Source organism: Acanthisitta chloris, unplaced genomic scaffold (assembly GCF_000695815.1).
Source record: "Acanthisitta chloris isolate BGI_N310 unplaced genomic scaffold, ASM69581v1 scaffold12509, whole genome shotgun sequence".
Classification (NCBI taxonomy): domain Eukaryota; kingdom Metazoa; phylum Chordata; class Aves; order Passeriformes; family Acanthisittidae; genus Acanthisitta; species Acanthisitta chloris.
This window is the reverse complement of record NW_008690941.1, coordinates 69,964-89,288: the sequence shown is the minus strand read 5'-3', so window position 1 is coordinate 89,288 and position 19,325 is coordinate 69,964. Positions and strand designations below refer to the sequence as shown.

General features: G+C 43.4%; 1 protein-coding gene across 1 annotated transcript in view; it reads right to left on the bottom strand.

The window, feature by feature from the left end:
- Window positions 1-19,325, bottom strand: part of LSAMP (limbic system-associated membrane protein) — a gene marked incomplete at its 5' end in the record, with an annotated part of 91,984 nt that overhangs the window by 16,309 nt on the left and 56,350 nt on the right. The window lies entirely within an intron of this gene.

The following is a 19,325-nucleotide window of genomic DNA, read 5'->3' as shown; positions in this document are numbered from 1 at the left end:
GCTTCCTTTTTAGAAATGACACACACCCAGATGAAACCCCACTGGTACTGTGTGCAGACAACTCTTTCAGGTAGTCAGGGGGGCAGCAATGCGTTCAGTCACGTGCTCTACTAGCGAGGCCTTTCCCTTCATGCCCTAATTCCTCACATCTCCAAAGGTGAAGATGGTTTGCAGAGGTGGCAGTCATGTTTTGTTCCACCTTCTCTCCTGTTCATGCATCTTACACTGGACTCCTTTTTTTTTTTTGAGCGTTAATTACTTTAGTTCTCTTATTTTTTTAATACTGCTATGGTCTTAAATTAAAATGAAGTTCACATCCACCGAAAGTATCTGTTTGTATCTGGCACATGGAGAAAGAGATCAGCCACCCTGCTCCTATGTTTGTTTTCCCTCCAAGCCTCTTTGTAGTTGTGAAGAGGGGAAAGCATAATGGATTATGCATCTTTGTTGGGCCCTCCTCTGCCTAAAACAAGATGCAAAGAGATAAAAAAGATTGGAAATCAATAAATGCCATTTGAAGGTTTTTTGTGTGTAGCAACTTCTATTGCTGAACTGCAGGTTTTGTTGTCTCTGCACTCTCCATTTAGTGTTTGAGGTTTTGCCCACCTAACTTTCCTCCTTCCCTCTGCACCTTATATTCCCTAGGAACAGGCTTCTAAAAGACAAAAATAGCTAAGAGAGCCTTTGACATAATTTTTTTTTGTTTTACCTCCAGACAGGATTTTTTTTAAAAATCAAAACTTTGAAGTTTTAATTTATCAGTCTCTGTGTCCTCAGCCATCACAGATTCCAATGAGCTTGGCATTTTTTCCCCCATCCCTTAGCTGAAGAGGCTTGTTTTTAGCAAAGAGATCAGTGGAGAGCAGCAGATGGTGGATGAGCAAAGGGACAGCTAGTGCTACAATGCTACAGTGAGGAAGGCAGAGAGAAATGCAAAGAAAGTGAGATTCTTCAGTGTCTGAGAAAAATAGAAAATGGTAGTCAGCTATTGACAAAGAGAAATGCACTGAGACAGAGTGAGTAAGATGGGAGGTGAGACAGTGGCAGACAGAGAGATGTACAGCACGGAGAGAGACACAGCTGTCCCTTGTGTAAAGGGAGCCATGAAATAACAACTGCCAGAGGGACAGGAACAGAGGGGTCACATGTAGTAAGGCAGTAATTACTCTGTTTAAGCAGCAAGGCACAGCAGGGTATTTATTGTTTAAGCTGGCCTCATGCCTCCCATGCCCTTAGGTCTGTAGCTATTACACATAAACCAAAAAAATAGCGCAGTACCAGGGAGGGCTCTGGCCTGGCTCTGGCTTCATGAATGAGAATGAGTCAGATCAGGAGGAAATACCCTGGCATGGTTTCCCCTGGCGTTCACAGGACCTTGCTCAGCAGCATTCACATTTGCACCTTATGTGCAAAGCTGGCTGTTGTGCCTCCCAAGCCAAGAACTGTGCCCAAGGAGCTCCCTGGCTGGGACAACACAAGCACCTGCTGGCATGACCACGGTTAAAGCCTGTGATTTTTGTGGGGACTTTCTCCTCAAATTCAACACATCTAGCATACAAATAAAACCTTTCAGGTTGAGAGCAGCCTCCCTGGACAAGACAATGTCCCTGTGCTCTCTCTCTCTCCCAAGGGACAGTGCTGACCAAACCACTTGGGATGACTCGTCACCACTGATGGCTCTACCCAGGAGCTGGAAGCCAAGAACTGACACCTCAGATGCAGTTTGCATCCTGGCTATGGGTGTATGTCAGTGGGGGCCATCTGCTTGAGGCAGCCTCAGCAGGTCTGCTGCATCTCTGAATTTCCACCCCCTCTTATTCACAAACGACCACTAAAGGTCATCATATTCTCTCACACACAACCCTGAGTCTGGGCACGGAGCAGGTGTGCAATATACTACTTCATCTCAGCAGCTGATTAGAGTTTCCATTCAAAATCCACATGTGAATCTCAGAAAGAAAGGGAACCACCCCCTGAAAAAAAATCTAACCCTGCTTCAGGTCAAAGCCTTCTGTATGACCAGTGGTTTTCTTCTGGTCTTTGCTGAACCAGAAGAAAGAATTCGTGTTCTGTGTCAACTTGAGACATGATTTAAAAAAATTATTTCATGTTGAAGATGACATTTTCTTTTTTGAAATTACTTACTGAATTTAACCCAAATTTGTTAACACTTTTTAAATGAACACAAACAGCATTTTTTGGATAGATGAATTGCTCTTGAACAAAACTTGGCTGTGATACCAATGTGTAAAGTAAATTATGAACCATGAGGCAAATTAAGTCATCTAATGTCACAGCTACAATATTATACTCCCTAAATGGTGCATACTGCGATGTGAGTTGTCATGACTATGCTACCAAACCAAGCCTTAATCCTACTGCCAAGAATATGACATATAAACAAGAACAAACCAATAGTTGCACTGTTTCTGCAACCCAAAATTCTTGCCTGCTGCCTTTTGGAGGGTACTTTACAACAACATGAGGTAGAAGGCATAATCAGCCAGATGAATCACTGAGATGACACCACATCTTTGAGTGTCTTAAGAAGGCAGGTGTTGGTAAGTCCTCAGGGCTGGGAAGACAATGCTGGAGCAGTTAATGAAATGGAGGCTGAAAACAGGAGGTCAGACAAAGAATCACAGCTCATGCATATGAGTTATTTGGTATGCATACATCAATGGCAGCACACCAATCTCTCGCTCCCACCAGTGTGGTCAGCACTGCAGGGCATTGCACCTTCTTCCTTCACCACCTACAAGAAGAGGATTGGCCAGCAGTTGCCCTGGCAAGAGAAACAGCAGGATGTGATTGTGGTGGGGGTGTGTGTGTATAATCAATAGGTGTTTGTTTCGCACTGTGCGAGACACAAGAAAGTGATACAAGCTGAGAGCTGATGCAGCAGGGCTGGGTTTTCTTGCGTGTCATGAACACTATGAAAGGCATAAAATACAACAGCACGAAGTCAACCATTACAGTCTCTAGTGACTGTCAGCTGGTTTCCTCTCATTTGGCCGCATGTACTCCTTTGCCTACAAGTTCTCCTATTTTGGACAGCATACTTGTGCTATCTTTGTTATGCAGTTTGAAGACAAGTTCTTCATCACAGACTCAAGACCAAAGTGATGACTGACAGCAACAAGTCCCATCTGGGGCAACAAGCCTGACTGAACTGTATAATTTCTGTCCTGCCAGTGAAGAGCAGGGATGGACTGCGATGTAGTCCCTTGTTGAATTCCACAAATCATCATGTCCGTCCCAGACTGAAGGGAAGCCTCATGTGATGGCACTCAGTGGTACCAACTGTGCCCGTCTCTCAGTCTAGGAACTATAGGGTTGGTCTGTGTTTGGTGGCATCTTTAAAAATCCTTGTTATGTTCTTTACAAAGACTCTTGTGTCTCTCATAGTGCAAAACATGCTCAATATACTATTGTGCAAGAATCAAGCAGCTCATTTTTGTAGGCATCCATTAAAATGTTTCCCCGTTTTTAAATATAATGTGTTTGTTCCCTTCTGTCTTATGTCCACTCATAGTTCTTGGGATAAGAGGATAAGAATGAACTCAGAAATTCAACCTAACTTAAAAATTAAAAGAAAAAAAATAAAAATAACAACCCATGATTCAACATAGCCCATAGAATTTCATCCTTATATGTTTAAAACTTGGAAGAAGGCTTGAGAAATTACAAATTGGCCAAAATTTACTTGAAATGGTAAAAAGCATTAACTCAGAAGCTTAGACATTGCTGTGGCTCTTTCTCTGCAAGCTGGAGCCAAACATTTCATGGCCAGATCAGACAGCCCCTGAATCTCCTGTCCTTCTGCAGGATGGCAATTCCTGTTTTCAGTGAGGCTACTCTGAAAATCGAGTTCACAACTAAAACCGAAAGACCAGGATTTCCGTATCAGCCTGGATCTTGTCACTGATCTTTTAAACAGCTATAGTTTTCAACTGAGGAAATGAGGTCAAAGAGTTAAGCCACCCCTCAGCAAGATTTACCCTTTCAAAAACATGCCAGTGTGTTGTGATGCCTGGCGCCAATATTTGTATAGGTGGATTAGCTTCTTGAAAAATCGTTTTGTTTGCTTTTCTGTTGACCCCTCTTCTTGCTGCAATGTTTCTCAATTAGATCCAGCACAGTGATTGTCTGACACCATCCCCCATATCTGCTCCTGGTGGAAGAAGCCAAGGGAATACTCTGTGGGGAACACAAGGGATGAGGAGATAAGGCTGAATGGCTGGATTTAGGATTGAGCAGGCATGAAGTATAGCCAGGTATCAAGGCAAGTATCACAGAGGTTTTGCAGCGTGGTGGGGTATGCTGGGAATGTATTGTTTGGGCTCATATGTTGCAGAGACTTTTGATCAATTGGGCTGGCTTCTGTGATATTATCATCTGAGGTATCTGCTGTTGATTCATAGTGATAGCAGTCTAGATAAATGATTGCTTCAGTCCAGAATACTTAATTCCTATGCAGCTAGCCACTCCCTTCCTTTCCAAAAAATAAGGAGTCTATCTCTCTCTCTAACTTGCAGGCCTGCAAAGGAGGAGGAAGGCATGCACTCAGTGCCTAATGCTGCAGCTTGTCCTGCAGGGGATGCAAGCAGAGAGAAAATACAGACCCTGATTTTGAGCTCCTGTAGCTCCCTGATGCAGCCCCTACCATTGCTGGTGCAGCTGTTGGCCATCAACACTATTGAAAATCATGGCTGTGAGGCAGGGTCTCTACCCCAGGGATATGGGAAAAAGAAGGGGGGCACCAGAAAGTGAGAAGTCAGAAAATTATAAATAGAAGAAACAGTTTCAAAACAACTCCTTTCTGACTTCTTACAGCTTACCCCATAAGTTTAGGAAGGGGTCTGAGGACAGACCCAAAAGATTTTTCTTTGTCTTTGTCCCAAGTCCTTAATACTCTTTCTTGTTCTGATGCTTACAGAAAACTTCCAACAACTGTAACACTGCTGGCATGATAAGACCATGGTCAATCATGCCAATCTAAAGTGTCTCTCTGGGCTTCACCTCTCACTACTGCCATGGACAGGAATCCATTTATTTCTCCTCTCCCGACTCCCCAAACATATTTGGCTTCTCTGGGGAGAGAAACGTCTCGTTCCAACAGGAGCCCAAGTCAGCCCAAAGACCAAAGAAAGCATGAAAAACCATCTGTTTTATGTTAAGGACTCACTGGCTCCTTTCTGTCAAACTCCTGAAGAGGCAGGGGTCTCATTAGAGTGCCTTTGCAACTGTACACCTGTGAGAGTTTCACTGGAACTGAAACAGCAGTTGTTCTAATTAAACAGCACAGAGCAGGCCACCTTAATCACCGGCATGATTTCATCTTCCTTGAGGAGAGAGGGAAGAGGAATCAAAACTGATAAGAGAGGGGGAAGAAGGTGAAATGTGCTGAGTCCCTGGTTCCTCAATTTAAAGCACTAAGGGATGTCTCTCATCTCTGTAAAGATTAATGTGAGTTTCTGATGGCATGTTTTATTAAACGGTTATATAATAATTAATATTTGAAAGCAGAGTTTCCAAAAGCCACTAAATGCTTTAAGAGGACAAGACCCAGTGGCTTTCAATGCCATTTGTGCTTGCAAGCCACTCAGGTGCACTGGAAAACTTCACCTCTACTCCCTTATTCAAATCAGTGCCTCATTTACTCCATCAGCATGACCCTGCTAGACTATGTGGAAGAAACTAGGGGCAGGGGTGAAAACCATAAGCCTTCTAGGGAGAGGGTCCATGTTTCCTCAACCTTAGGTGGAAGGAGGAGGTCCCAGCAGCACAGAGCCTCAGAGAGAAATCCATCAGCTGAGGAGCAAGTACCCAGACACCAAGGACACCCAAGGAAATAACAGCACGATAATTCCTGTCCTGACTCCCCCAAAGCCTGTAATGGGGAGGCACATCTGTCCCTGAGACGAGGCATGCCAGCAGGCCAGGTAGAAATGCTGCTGGCAAGCTAGAGGGCCAGTGGGCCAAAGCTTAATAGGAAAACAGCAGTGATTTGTCTCCACTGCTATTTATGTTTCAAGCACATGACAGGCTGTCAGTGGAAGTGAGTGCTGCTAAATTTACTGCTTCTCAGATCTCCGCCACAGTTGCATACTTGACAAGTTACTTCATTTGAAGGGCTAGGTGTTGAGCTGGACATTCCTCCCCCATGCTCTCCTTCAATGAAAGCCACAAACAGCTGTCTTTACACCACAAACTGATCCCCTTGGGGGCTGTTTTATCAGGGTGTGAGTTTAGAGAAGAAGGCCATTCCCGGCATGTTAATTTTTAATCCTGATAGATGCCAGTCTTGTTCTGGGCCACTTGACTGCAGATGTGTGTCTGACAGGATACATGCATGACTGAACCATAGTAGTAACAGCTTGGTTACAGGGCTGGACACTGGGAGACAGAGAATATGAGAGCGTGGTGAGCACAAGCGAATACCATCTGGGTGTGTGGGCGAGAGCTGCCAAGTGAGGAAGGCAGTGTGAAAGCATGTGGGGAGCAAGAGGAAGTGAGGATGGGTTAAAGAGTAGCCAGGGATTAGACTCTGCACATGTGTATGCTTGTGCATGTTTATGGGTGGTGGAAAAAAACCACACGTGGAAGCAAGGGTGTGGGACTGGAAGTATGACAAAGCATTAAGGTGAGGATGTGCAGGAGGAAGGCTGGCAGGCAAGGGAGAGTGTGATAGGATGAGCACAGGGCTGTGCTTGTGGTCTAGCACGTGAAGGACTGAAGTACAGAGTATATTTGCCTCCCAAATGTTGCATCCATGCAGCCTCGTGTGTCTGCAACAAAACACCTTTTGGCAGGTGGGAGAAGAGAAAACCTCTCATTAATGGCTAAAAATCTATAAAGGCCATTTTCAAACACTCCTGGAAAGCAGCAGAAGGGGAGTGAGGCTACCATTTGATGATGGGAGCCATAAGAAGCTCCAGACCTCCCTTTGTTTTTTCTTAACTTCTCCTCATTGCATTACAGACACCTTGTTGAAGGACTCTGGTCTTAGCTGTGTGGAGGACACTTCCTGCTTTATGTGCTGTGCTGCTGGGCAGACCACATCTCAAATGCTCTGACTCTCCTTTTGGCTGCAGATATCAAGACAAAGTTGTCAGGAATATGTTGTTGTGAAATGGGACTGGGCACATCCTCCTACCCCAACCACTCCCTTCATTTCATCTATACATAGTGGAGCTCTGCTTTCTCTTGCACATACTCTTGGTCTCATGCACAAGATCCTTTCATTTTGTTCTCTCATATGCACTCAGTAAATTACACAGGTACATGGAGAGAAACACATACCCTTAGGGAGCATGTCATGCAGAAGCAGGACACATCCTCTTTTTTCCTGTCACAAGGGTGCAGAATGACTGCAATTCTCCACCAGCCCTTTAGGAATCGTCTCTGCTTGCTTTTCCTGTGGTGTAGGCCAGAGGCCCTTGTTCTGCAATTGCACCACACAGTTTATATGATTAAATGTAGCATCTGCAGCTATATTAGCTGGGCTATTAGTGACAAGTGCTATCAATCCTCATACTTCAGTGGATAAACTGATCACCAGCTGGAGACAGAAATCTCCCCTTGCCTCTCATCACCGTAACGTACAAACTGCTTTATGTGGCTTTCATGCCACCGTACACATGGACAAAGGTTGCAAATGGGCCACTTCTCTCTCTCCTGGCAGTTTACAGTGCTGCAACACTGGACTGTATTGACAGCAGGCATACTGACTGGGACCACAGCACATAGCACCCAGTCACCCTTCCTTTATTGCAGCACTTCCCCTTTATCAGCTTTGCCACTGGAAGCATCTGCAATGGTTTGTCAATACTTTGTCCTCACCCTGCTGACGTGTGGATCACGCTGATACACTGACATAGGTTGTCCCTTCAGAAACCCAAGAGCAGATGGAGGGAAACAGAGAGAAATGGAGTTGTGACTTAGACACTGACAATTAGTTTCGGGTACCTTCTATTCTTTCTTTGGTTCACTGCTTTCCAAGGAACATAACAGATATTTTTTACGAGCAGCTCATCCAAGGCTGCTCTAAATTTTACTGGAGGTGAGAGAGAAACACAACAATTGTGTCCTCCCACCTGGCCTCCAAGGACCAGGAATTCATCCACAGTAATCATCCATGCCCCATGGATTGAGGCCCTCTGACACTTTTTGACTGGGTAATAGCCCCTCTCAATAATCCAACACTTCAATCAAATTCCTTTCTATGACCACTCCAGTACAATACTCTGTCTGAGCACTCTGTATAGGCTAGGACTCAGTAGGGAAAAAAAATCCTGCAACTTTTGACCATAAGGTATTGAAATAGTATTTTATAAAAAGGTCTTCAAACACTTTCTCCCCAACACCTATTTCCTTATTTCTGAGCTGCTCACAAAACTGCTGTCCTTGTATTTCTAACTCCGACATTCTAAATAGGATGCTGGATTTGATTAAAACAACTTCCTGACTTATAGGTTATGTCAATATCCTGGTGGGATTTTATGCCACTAATCTCAGCAGTCTGAAATTGCAGAACAGTTCAAGAAGGGGAGGAATGTTAACTATATTAAAATGGCAAATTCACCTGCAGACTGTATTTTTTCACTGTTTCAGGAGCAGGAGGTCCTGAGATAATTTTCAGGCAGTATGAACTTGCATATAGAGGGGGATGCAACATGCAAGAAGGAGAGGGGACAAGAGAGAAGGAAGGAGAATGAAGAACAGGGGAAGAACTGTCAAGACAAAAAAAAATTTAAAAAATAGCATAAAGAAGATAGTTTGTGAGACCCAAGTCTTCAGGAGAGGGACAGAAAAGAAAATAGATAAGGAAATGAGACACAGCATGAGACAGAGATGAAAGGCTGATTAAAAAAAGTGAGAGGATGCAGAGGACTAAGGCAAACAACCAGAGCTCTGAGCAAGGTGAATCACCATGGGAAAGCAGTGGAGAATGCAGTTAGTGTTGGCTGGGAGTACAAAATACAAGGGGTAACTGAGGCCTGGGTCTTCCAGATGTATTACAGTTCTATTGATCTGTGGTAAACAATTTCACTGCTCACAGGCAATACAAAGCTGTTAGCAGTATCACTAAGGGTCTCAGACACTCAGATGGTATGCATACATACACAGGGCATAAAAGCAGAAAGAGAGGTAGGTTCCCATGACCTTTGGCAGTGAGGTCTTGTGGTGCAGTGGGAATGTTTGGTGCTGACTCCTCACTTTCTGCCTGCTTCATCCCTCTTAAAGGCAGACAAAATACACCATTAACAGCTATCCCATTTCTAGACAAATAAGTGCTCTCATTGCTACCTTCTCAAATACGGAGAGGTCCTCTGGAAAGTCTCAGTGAATAAAATGTTCCATGTTACAAGACAGTATGCAATTTATGGATCAAAGACAAGGAAGAAGCCATAGTCCCAAACCCCAAACAATTCCAGCACTGCAGGAGACCTCGAAGATAATCTCCGGAAATTTTCATGTAGCCCTGGAAGAAGTCCCATGCATTTCTTTTCCTCTTCTTCCCCTAGGCTCCTGCTGTGAACACACCCTGGTTTGCATGGAGGCCAGTGTGGCTGCCAAGAGGCTCAGTGAGGAAAGAAACAGTGAGCCTCTCCAGTCACTTGCCACTGGGGTCAGTTGAGGCTTTGGTGCCCTCACTTGCAAGTGTTTTCTGGTGGACAAAGGATCCTCACATCTCCTAGATGCACCAGCTTGTCTCCCAATGGAGTTGGGCCACCAAATGCAGGCATGGGAGAGAGCCCATAGGTTGGCATGCAGAAGGAAGCTGCTGGAAGAAGGGATGAGGATGCAGGACAGCCTGCTGGAGACCAAAGGTCTGCTCCATACACAACAGGAGAAATGGCTTTGCTGTTGTGTGATCTTCTGAACATGCAGCTTGCCCAAAGAGGTCCTTATCTGTCATATATAATAGGAAGGCTAAGCTTTGCTATGAGGGGGAAGAGTTCTTCACTCAGATCTGATGAATTCTGGCTTTTTATACACCCCTTACTTCTTCCAGCTGGAGGCACTTGTAGGGAGTCATAGGAGAAAGATGAAGAAATGAGAAACTGAGATATCTATTCAGGTATTTCTTCACTTAACCCCAAAGCCTTCCTGAGCTCTTTCTAAATAGAAATTGGCTGAAGGTGGCATATAATGCTCTGAATTTGAACCTCCTTGGGACATTGGTGCATACTGTTCCTGCCAGCATGCTATGTTAACTCATATATCACTCGTTTAATGATTCAGGGATTTGACCATTTTAACTTGGAGCAGATAGTGAGTTGGAGGCAGGAGGGTTTGACTCCCTGTGTTTCTGTACACTTAGTCATGCTCAGAAGTGGTTGATTTCTGCACAAGCCTAAAGGCAATCTTGGTTCTTTCAATTAGAAAAAAAAAAAGAAAGAAGAGACATTTAGGAGTTCTCAGAGAAACAGGGATGGGTTGATGCTGGTAGAGAATACCTAGCACTGCTTAGAATCATAAGGAGGGAAATGATCTTGTTTCCTTTTGCAGGTGGGAATACCTGCACTATGGTGCTCATCACCATTCCTGTGCAGGAGGGGATGCCTTAAGGGCTGAGGCAGGAATACAGGCTGTCAAGATGCTCACCTATATTCTTTCCTCTGCTGTCTGCATGGTAGCTCTGGAGTCCTTAGCAGTCTTTACAGTTCCAAGACTGGATTCTAGTCTAGGTGACAGATTAAATCTCAGTTTAGGCAAGAGTCTTTCTAGGGAATGAGGCTGCAGAAATTCTTACTGAGTTTTCTCAGGAGAAATGCAGTCGAAGTTAGATCAGACTAATAGCCTAACACTTGTTCCCTTCTAAAAGCAGAAAATGCCCGAGGCATTTTTCTTGTGCTTGTGCAAAGACACTGATCACAAACCTGTATACAGCACCACATTCTAGGTCCCTTCTGCAGGGAAAAATCATTAAGCAAAATCATACGCATACTCCCAGTAAAAAAGGCAGAAGATGAAAAAAAATTTGTGTGCAGTGGGAACAGTCACAGCTGTTTCAATTTATGAGACAAGAAATTGTATTTCAAAGAGAATACAGAAGTTTTCCCCTTTGAGAAAGTTATTAACCAGAATTCGCAATAAACCCCCACTCCATTTATATGCCTTTAAACTGAAGGGCCCTGATAGAGATTATATTGCATTCTGCAGGGCTCTGCCCTGCCAAGAAGAGCTCACAAGCCTCAGACCTTGCCATCCCAGAGGTCTGAATCACCCGTCCTGCTTTTTTATCCATCACAGCACTGCTTCCAGTTTCTTACCCTTTTTTCCCTTCTTATGTTCACATACCTCTTTTTGTCTTTTCATTTTTTTTGCTCTTAACCTGCCTCCCTCCTCCTCTTCTCCTATTGTTTTCCTTTTTATCTTCCAACCTTTTTCTCTTCCACTCATATTAATGTCCACAAGACTGAAACCACTCTAACTCAACTGAGCTATTGCAATGACAAAAAACAATCATGGAGGAATAGTGTATTGGAGAAACATCTAGGAGAAATGTTCATGTATTTGCAGCTTTGTTTTGCTGTTATAGTTGTCTGTTGCAGGGCAAACACATGTGCCAATAGCTCCAAGGGAGATGATGCCATATTGCACCAAACAGCTTCTTCTTCAAAGCTGTAGGGAACTGAATGAGGGTGAGGAGGGAAGAAGGTATGAATGAATGAAGATAATGAAGTATGCTAAAAAGAACTCGTTTGGAGGTGCTGACAGCAAAGAACTTAACTTACAGAATCTGGGCTGCTGGAAATTTCCTTGAAGATGATCCACAGAAGATGTGTTTGATTTGAATTGGTAAGGGCCTGTGCCTGTTTGTACTTGAAGACCCTAGTGGAAAACTCAAGGCTAATTTAGATTTTTTTGCACATACTAGATTTGATGCTCAGGAGATTTATCAAGAAAGCAAGAAACAGAAGATATCATGGAGGTATAAGAGTGAAACAGAGAGAGAAGGTCAGTCTAGCAATACCATGCATACCTGCTCTTAAAAGTGGAAAATTTAGTGTGGAACATACATCCATGTTTCACTCTCACTTGTTAACAAGGAATCAGGTAATCTGAGGAGGTGATAGATTACCCATGAAGGAAAAACAATAAATCAAGCAGTTCCATAAATAAAGGACACTATCTTCTTCTTAAACCTCTCTCATTGCTGGACGAATGACAGTGACCTGGGTGGACCACTGCTCTTTTTTCTGGCAAGGCTGCTCTTCAAACAACTCCTCTGGGTCCTGTTTCTTTCCCCTTCTATCTCACAGTGTCTCAACACACACTTTTCTACACGTCTATTTGTGTGTGGTCAACTTTATATAACACAATTTGTATGCAGCAGCCTGGAAATGAAAGCATAACAAGCATTGCAAAATTGATATTCTCCTCATTAAAAAAAGAGAAATCCTCCTTTACCAAGTTTGACCTAGTAACTACATCTCCCTTTTGAACAATATTTACTGTGCCATACATACAATGGAAGCAATAAATAAGCCATCACGTAAAACAAGAAACATCTTCCTAATAGGACAGCGAGTGTTTGGCATGCAGTCATTGATTTAAACATCAGCAAAATAGGTAATGATTAAAAAATGAGAAAATGCCTGGTCTCACTCAAGAGCCCAATCAACATATTACAAAAATCTTCCACAGTTTCTGCTCAATAACTTTCTGGATAACTCCCACTGAGTAGTATTCAAGGTTTAGGGGCAGGAAGCATTTGACCCTCTGCTGCCCAAAACCTCTCCACTCAGAAAACAAAATACTTCAACTTGCAGCATTTTCAGTCTTGCACCTTCCCTAGCACATACTTCAACTTGCAGCATTTTCAGTCTTGTGCCTTCCCTAGCACGAGTCATGGGATATATTAAGCAAGGGCTCAGTCTTCTACAGCTAGCAAGGCCAGTACCCACACCAGTAGAGAGAGGGTCTTGCCTAGGATGGGAGTTACAGCAAAAGCAGCTACTACTTAGTACTATGAAAGCAGCCTTTTTGTGTTTCCATTGCATGCTCCTACCTCCACTGGTCAACAAAGCCTCCTTCACATCCTGAGATAACTACTCAGGATATAAGCCTCTGTATAGCCAACCCACATCCCAGTGTCAAACAGGCTTATGCTGAACCACTCAGGGTTTGAGTTTGAACAATGTCAAATTGGAAAAAATACAGCATACTGGAGACAGTCTTTAGAGTGAGCATTTTATGAGCCTGACAGGGAAGTGACTGAGTATCTGACTGATTTGTACAACACTTCTTCTCTTTCAATTCACCTGCTTTTAAACAGCAGAGTGAACTGTCTCAGGAGACTCCCTGGTTCAGGGTTCACTTCCACACAGCTCTTCCTGTCCATCTCGTCCTAGTAACCAGCCTTTCTTTTCCAGTTCCCTCCATATGAATACCTCTGCAGGGAAAAGTTGTCTTTCTCTGCATTCCCCAATTTAATACTCCGACAGGGCATCAATATCTCGCTGCCATTTATTCCTGTTAGTTAAGCTCTCTCTCTGCCTTTTATGCCCCTTCTCTTTAAGTCATTAAATTTTCCTCTTGTCTCTGCCCTGCTTCATTCTTCACTGTGGGGGTTTGTGGTTTTTTTTTACCTTTCCCTTTCCTCCTCTCCTGGAAACTTGCCAGTGATACAGCAGAAGGGAACACATAGAGAAAGGTTAGGCAAACACAACATTATGACCAGAATCAGCAACATATTGCTCATTAAACATTTAAAATCAACAGTTGCTGGCTTGATCTGCCAATATTGTGAGAAATGCCAGTTTTAGCTCAAGGTGCCTCCTGTTTCCAAAATGGCTTTATTTATGATGTGGGAGCTGGTGGCTGTGAGAACAAAACCCTACCTCCAGCAGCCAACAACACCCAAGCTACAGCAGCTCCACAAAGTTCCCCAGCGAGCACCAATTGCTTCTGCATCCCTGACACCCCCGCTGCGTTCCAGAAACAAATGGATGTGTAAGAGCACAGAAATGTGTTTGCAGGAGATAAATTATTTATCTGAAATTTACTGTTGTGAAGTCAGCGTAATTCTCAAATCCGCAGACATATTTTATGCACTGATAGGACGTTTCAAACAGGGGCATTTGGACTCATTTCTTCCCTCCTCCTGCAAGCATTAACACAATAATGCCTCACCTGGAAAAGAAAAGAGCTGGTGTTGGAGCTGGAAAAGCAGTAGGATAATATGCTTGTAGTTATGTATTGTGTCCCAGTAAAGTTCTGTTCCTTGATAAAAAGAACAGCCTAACACTCCTTTCCCTCCTCCCTCCAATCTCTGTGATATTTGCCTTTATATCTTTTTCTCCCTAGTATACAAAGTTGATGCATTTGGTAATTGGAAAAATCAAGCTTTATACCATGTCAGGTACAAACATCACTACTCTGGGCAAATCCCAGAGCCCTGCAGCTCTATCAATGTCCTCCCTCCCACCTTGCAGCAGTCCTCACTCTCCCAAACCAGGTCAAAGTCTGATCACTCCTATACCCACGGACATGCCCACATGCCTACTGCTACCCAGGCACCCTCCTGCCTTCTGCTGGCTTCTGGGATATTTCTGCATCCATCAAGGCTCGTCAAATGTCCCATTCTTTCAGGAGTCCCTTGAGTAGCACAGGGTATCTAAAACCATGCCACTGACAATCTTATGAGTAGGCTCATAAACTGAGATTCCTTCTTCTATCTAAAACCATGCCACTGACAATCTTACGAGTAGGCTCATAAATTGAGATTCCTTCTTCCCAAAAGGTAATTTTTTTGAATTTTTACCAATTATTCTGAAGGGAACAGAGCTGGATCCTAGATCTCAGTGTGAAGATCTATTCACTCTGAATTGCTCTTGTTTGAAGCATAGAAAATAAGACTGTCCTCCGCTAAGGCAGGAGTAAAGAGGTCAATTATCAACCACATGGTTCACACAGCAGATAATCAGACCAACATTTCTGACAAGCTCTTGCCCACTGAGCCATAGCAAGTCCCACAGACGCTCACAGGCACCCTTCACTTTCAGTCAGTCAGAATGCAAAAGAATACGGCCTGACCATGTCTTTCCCTTTGTTCTGCACGGGTGTATTTAAATGTGTACATGCTCAAAGAGAAGCCAATGACTTGCTCAAGGCTCTAGTAAATCCAAAAGGCATCAGTAAAGACCGCAGTTTTGCAGAATTTAAGTGAGCAGTTTTGAGAAATCAGATGGAATGCTTCCAACAATCCAGAGTTCCTGCAGAGAGGTCCCCAAAGCTCCTCACTTTAACAATAATTCTGTATGTGGATGCACTGCTGCACCTGCCACTTAAGAAACCTAATCACATACCAAATCCTCCATTAGAGTTGGGCACTGCATAGCAAAGAAAAAGTGGGAAGTTGTTTTCACTGAAACATGGTCTAAGCATCTTGAAATGCTGCCACTAGAGTTTTCAGAGGGAAAAGAAAACAATAAGAGTCCTTTTGATTTAATAACAGTTGCTCTCCTTGCACCTGGCACCCTTTTGTTTGTTAATCCACACAAACACCCAACCTGTGGTCAGATAAAACGTGCTGGATTTTCACTGATAGGAGCAAGTCTTCACTGTGGCTGCAAGTGGCTATTTTTGTGTGCTATTTGATATGCAGCAGGAAAGATGGAGCCCTTCTTCCCACTGTTCCCAAGCTAATTAACAGTCACTGCTGTCGACAGGACTGCAGGGCCCTGCTCAGGTCAGCCCAAAAGACTGTACTCTTACACTTATGTTCTATGGCAGCAACTGATGATGAAAAATTGCTGCTGCATTAACCCAGATGCTAGGCAGCCACTGGAGATCTCAGACTACAGCCCCGTTATGGCACAACAGATCTGGACAGACCTGGGGCACACCTGGCAAATGATCCTCAAAGAGTGGGGCAGGCTGTGACCCACCTACTCATCTGAAACAGAAATGAAAGGCAAACCAAGGTAAAGAAGTGGCTATGGGTCACCCTCCAGTTTTCTGAGCCAGAACTGAATCAGAACAGCCCTCTCACTTCATCAGAGACATCAAAGTAGACAAAGCAGCAGCAGGTTTTGGTAACCAGCCAATGAGTAGACTGACCAAGGACTGTAAAGGAACAACAGCACACGTGTATCTCCTGGATCTGAAAAGCATACAGCTTGCAAAAAAACATCAAAACCTGAAAGAACCCCAAATCCTTCTGTAATGAGAGCACATATGATCTAAGCTCTAGGCATGCCAGATAATTTAAACAGAAACAAAGCAAGTCCAAATTTCAATGCATGGTACCATGACCTGAGGACTGAAGAGAGATTAGCCCCACAAAGCAGCATTATGAGCTTGCTAGAAACCCAGCAGTGTCAAAATGGTTTGCTCAACTTACAATAGAATTGTAGCTTTCAGCAGTCCTATTATTTAGTCATTTAATTGTCTGGAATCATTGGCCTAAAATGAGTGTTAGATAAATATACCCTTTTATTAGGCCAGAAAGCTCCCCAAGTCCCCAGGGGTACAGCAGTCCACAGACCCTCATGGTTCAAAGCAGTGCTGCACTGCAGAACTGTACCAGTGTCAGAAACATCTCACAACCTCCTCCTGAGATGTTTTGCTGAGGACTTGATCCTTCAGGCCACAGGTCTCTGTAATTGCCTTCTTTATCTGAACAAGGTGAGATAACTGTGAAGGGCTAACTTTTTATTGATTTAGTTAAAGTGACGCTACCTGTCCTCTAGTCAGCATTCTCCTATCATTTCAAGAGTGTTGTGCTTCAGTCAGTATGGGCAGATTCAAAGTAAAGTAAAAATCAAAATAAGCCAGTTGTGTGTCTTTATAACAGGGTCAATTTTAAAATTGCTCCTTTGGTTAAATGGGTGAACTTCCTCATGCAGCCAAGGCCTGAGCTCCCTTTTTAAGAACAGGTAGCACACCAAAAGCTATTTTCTTATGAGAAACCCCAGAAATAAGTTTCAAGCCTCAGAGAGAAGGATTAATTTGCTAGTAATGAAAGTGACACATGGGGAAAATGTAAAATCAATCTTGTGTTTAAAGGCAGAACAACACTGGCTCCACTTCCTTTTTTTTTTTCTTTCTCCCTTGCTTTCCTCTCCTCTCCCTACAGTGGCTTGTTACCACTGAGCATACATTATGCACATTACCCACAAGCCTCTGCTCTGTTTAAATTAAAAAAAGAAACAGCGTTTTTAATCAATCTATTTGCACTCTTCTGCCACAACTCACAAAAGCAGTTTGATTTCTTTTCATTGCTCTCAAGAGAACTGAACACAGATGACTAAAATAAACCACAGCAAACTAGTAATAATAATAGCAATAGTAGCAATAATAATAGTGACACCCCCCAAAAAAATGGAAAGGAGAGGCAGAGTTAGCCAATTTGTGATCAAAACACAGACAACAGGTCAAATTTAAGCAAAACTCAATGATATGACTTATTCTGACCTTGGACATCGCTCCCTCACACCACCAACAGGTAAGATTAACTGCAAAACAGCAGAGGGACTTTCCAATCCGTTAAAAACCTGATTGTCTGCCTGCACTTTTTCTCCAATTCCTGGCAATTCTGCTACATGCACATTTGGAAATGAGGTTGATCCTTGGAAACCAAATGCTATCTTGGGTTTCACATCCTCTAGGATTCAAACATAAAACTAAAATCAGCTGGATTTGCTCGCAATGAATCACAGATGTAATTCATTCTACCGTTCAGATCTAGGGAGTGCTAATTCTTTCCTTCTTTCTTATACTTTGTCATTAAGACAACAGGAGGAAAAGCAGACCATTGCTTAACAAGTCTATATCATGCTGAGAACTCTTGCTCAGTTTTCTGTCCATAAACAATTTTACACAGTGAAAACCTTTCTTCTCTCTCTTTCTTCCACAAACAAAGAGAAAGGAAAAACAATCTTTCCAAGAAGGAACAGAACCAGGATATCCTCATTGCTGGATCTCTAAGAGGGGAGACCTTGTAGCCACAGAAACTGGTTCCTCACTGCAGATGCGCTTCTGTCTCCTTCACCACTCTAAGGCAGAATCAAACTTCTACATCTGAAACACTTCACATGATCTATATAACAACATGGGGTAGCTACAGCTAGATGTATGAACATACTTTATTCTTCCAGACCTAAATATACTCTGAGTTTCACATGTTTTACATTCCTGGCCTTAGTGTTCCAGCAGTAAAGATCCTGCCAACATGGTGATATGTCTCTCTGTTCCAACCCAGATACATAACTTGTCCCTTTCGGCCATATCAAAGGCATACACGGTACATTAATGGTAAATTATATTCACAGTTCAAACTGTGAAAAAGATTTACTATTCAAAGAAATAAAGCCAGGGACCATATCCAAGATACAAATCTAGATGCTAGTTCAAAACTGAAACATGCAAGTATTTTGGGTTGTTAACACCTTAGGGTTTGGTTTATACTTATCTTCAACCAAAATACTGCCATTTTCCCCTGCAGCATTAAAAATGGAAGAGAAGAAGGAAAGATACCAGTTATCTTCCTAATTGCTTCTTTGTAGCAACCATGTGCATAGGAAATAATACTGGGATTTGTCATGGGTTTTAAGAAAATTCTTAGATGTACTTTATGCACAGAAAGTCACTGGCTGTGGATGACTAAGTCCATAGAATCATAGGATGGTTTGAGTTGGAAGGGACCTTAAAGATCACCTAGTTCCAACCCCCTGCTATGGGCAGGGACACCTTCCACTAGACCAGGTTGCTCAAAGCCCCACCCCTAGCCTCGAACATTTCCAGAGATGGAACATCCACAGCTTCTCTGAGCAACCTGTTCCAGTGCCTCAACCACTCACACAGTAAATAATTTGTTTTATCTAATCTAGATTTAGCCTCTTTCAGTTTGAAGCCATTTCCCCTTGCCCTATCACTACATGCCCTCCTATAAAGTCCTTCTCCAGCTCTCTTATCAGGTCCCTCAAGGTACTGGAAGGTGCTATAAGTTTTCCATGGAGCCTTCTCTTCTCCAGACTGAACAAGCCAAACCCTCTCAGCCTTTCCTTGTAGGAGAGGTGCTCCATCCCTCTCATCACCTTAGTGGCCCTCCTCTGGGCTCACTCTAGCAGGTCTATGTCTTTCTTGTGTTGGAGGGCCCAGAGCTGGATGCAGTACTCCAGGTGGGGTCTCAGAAGAGTGGCACAGAGGGGCAGAATCGCCTCCCCTGACCATGCTGCTTTTGATGCAGCCCAAGACATGCGTGGCTTTCTGGGCTGCAAATGCACATTGCTGGGACATGTTGAGCCTCTTGCCAAACAACACCTATGAGCTCTTCTCCTCAGGGCTGCTCTCAATCCATTCTATGC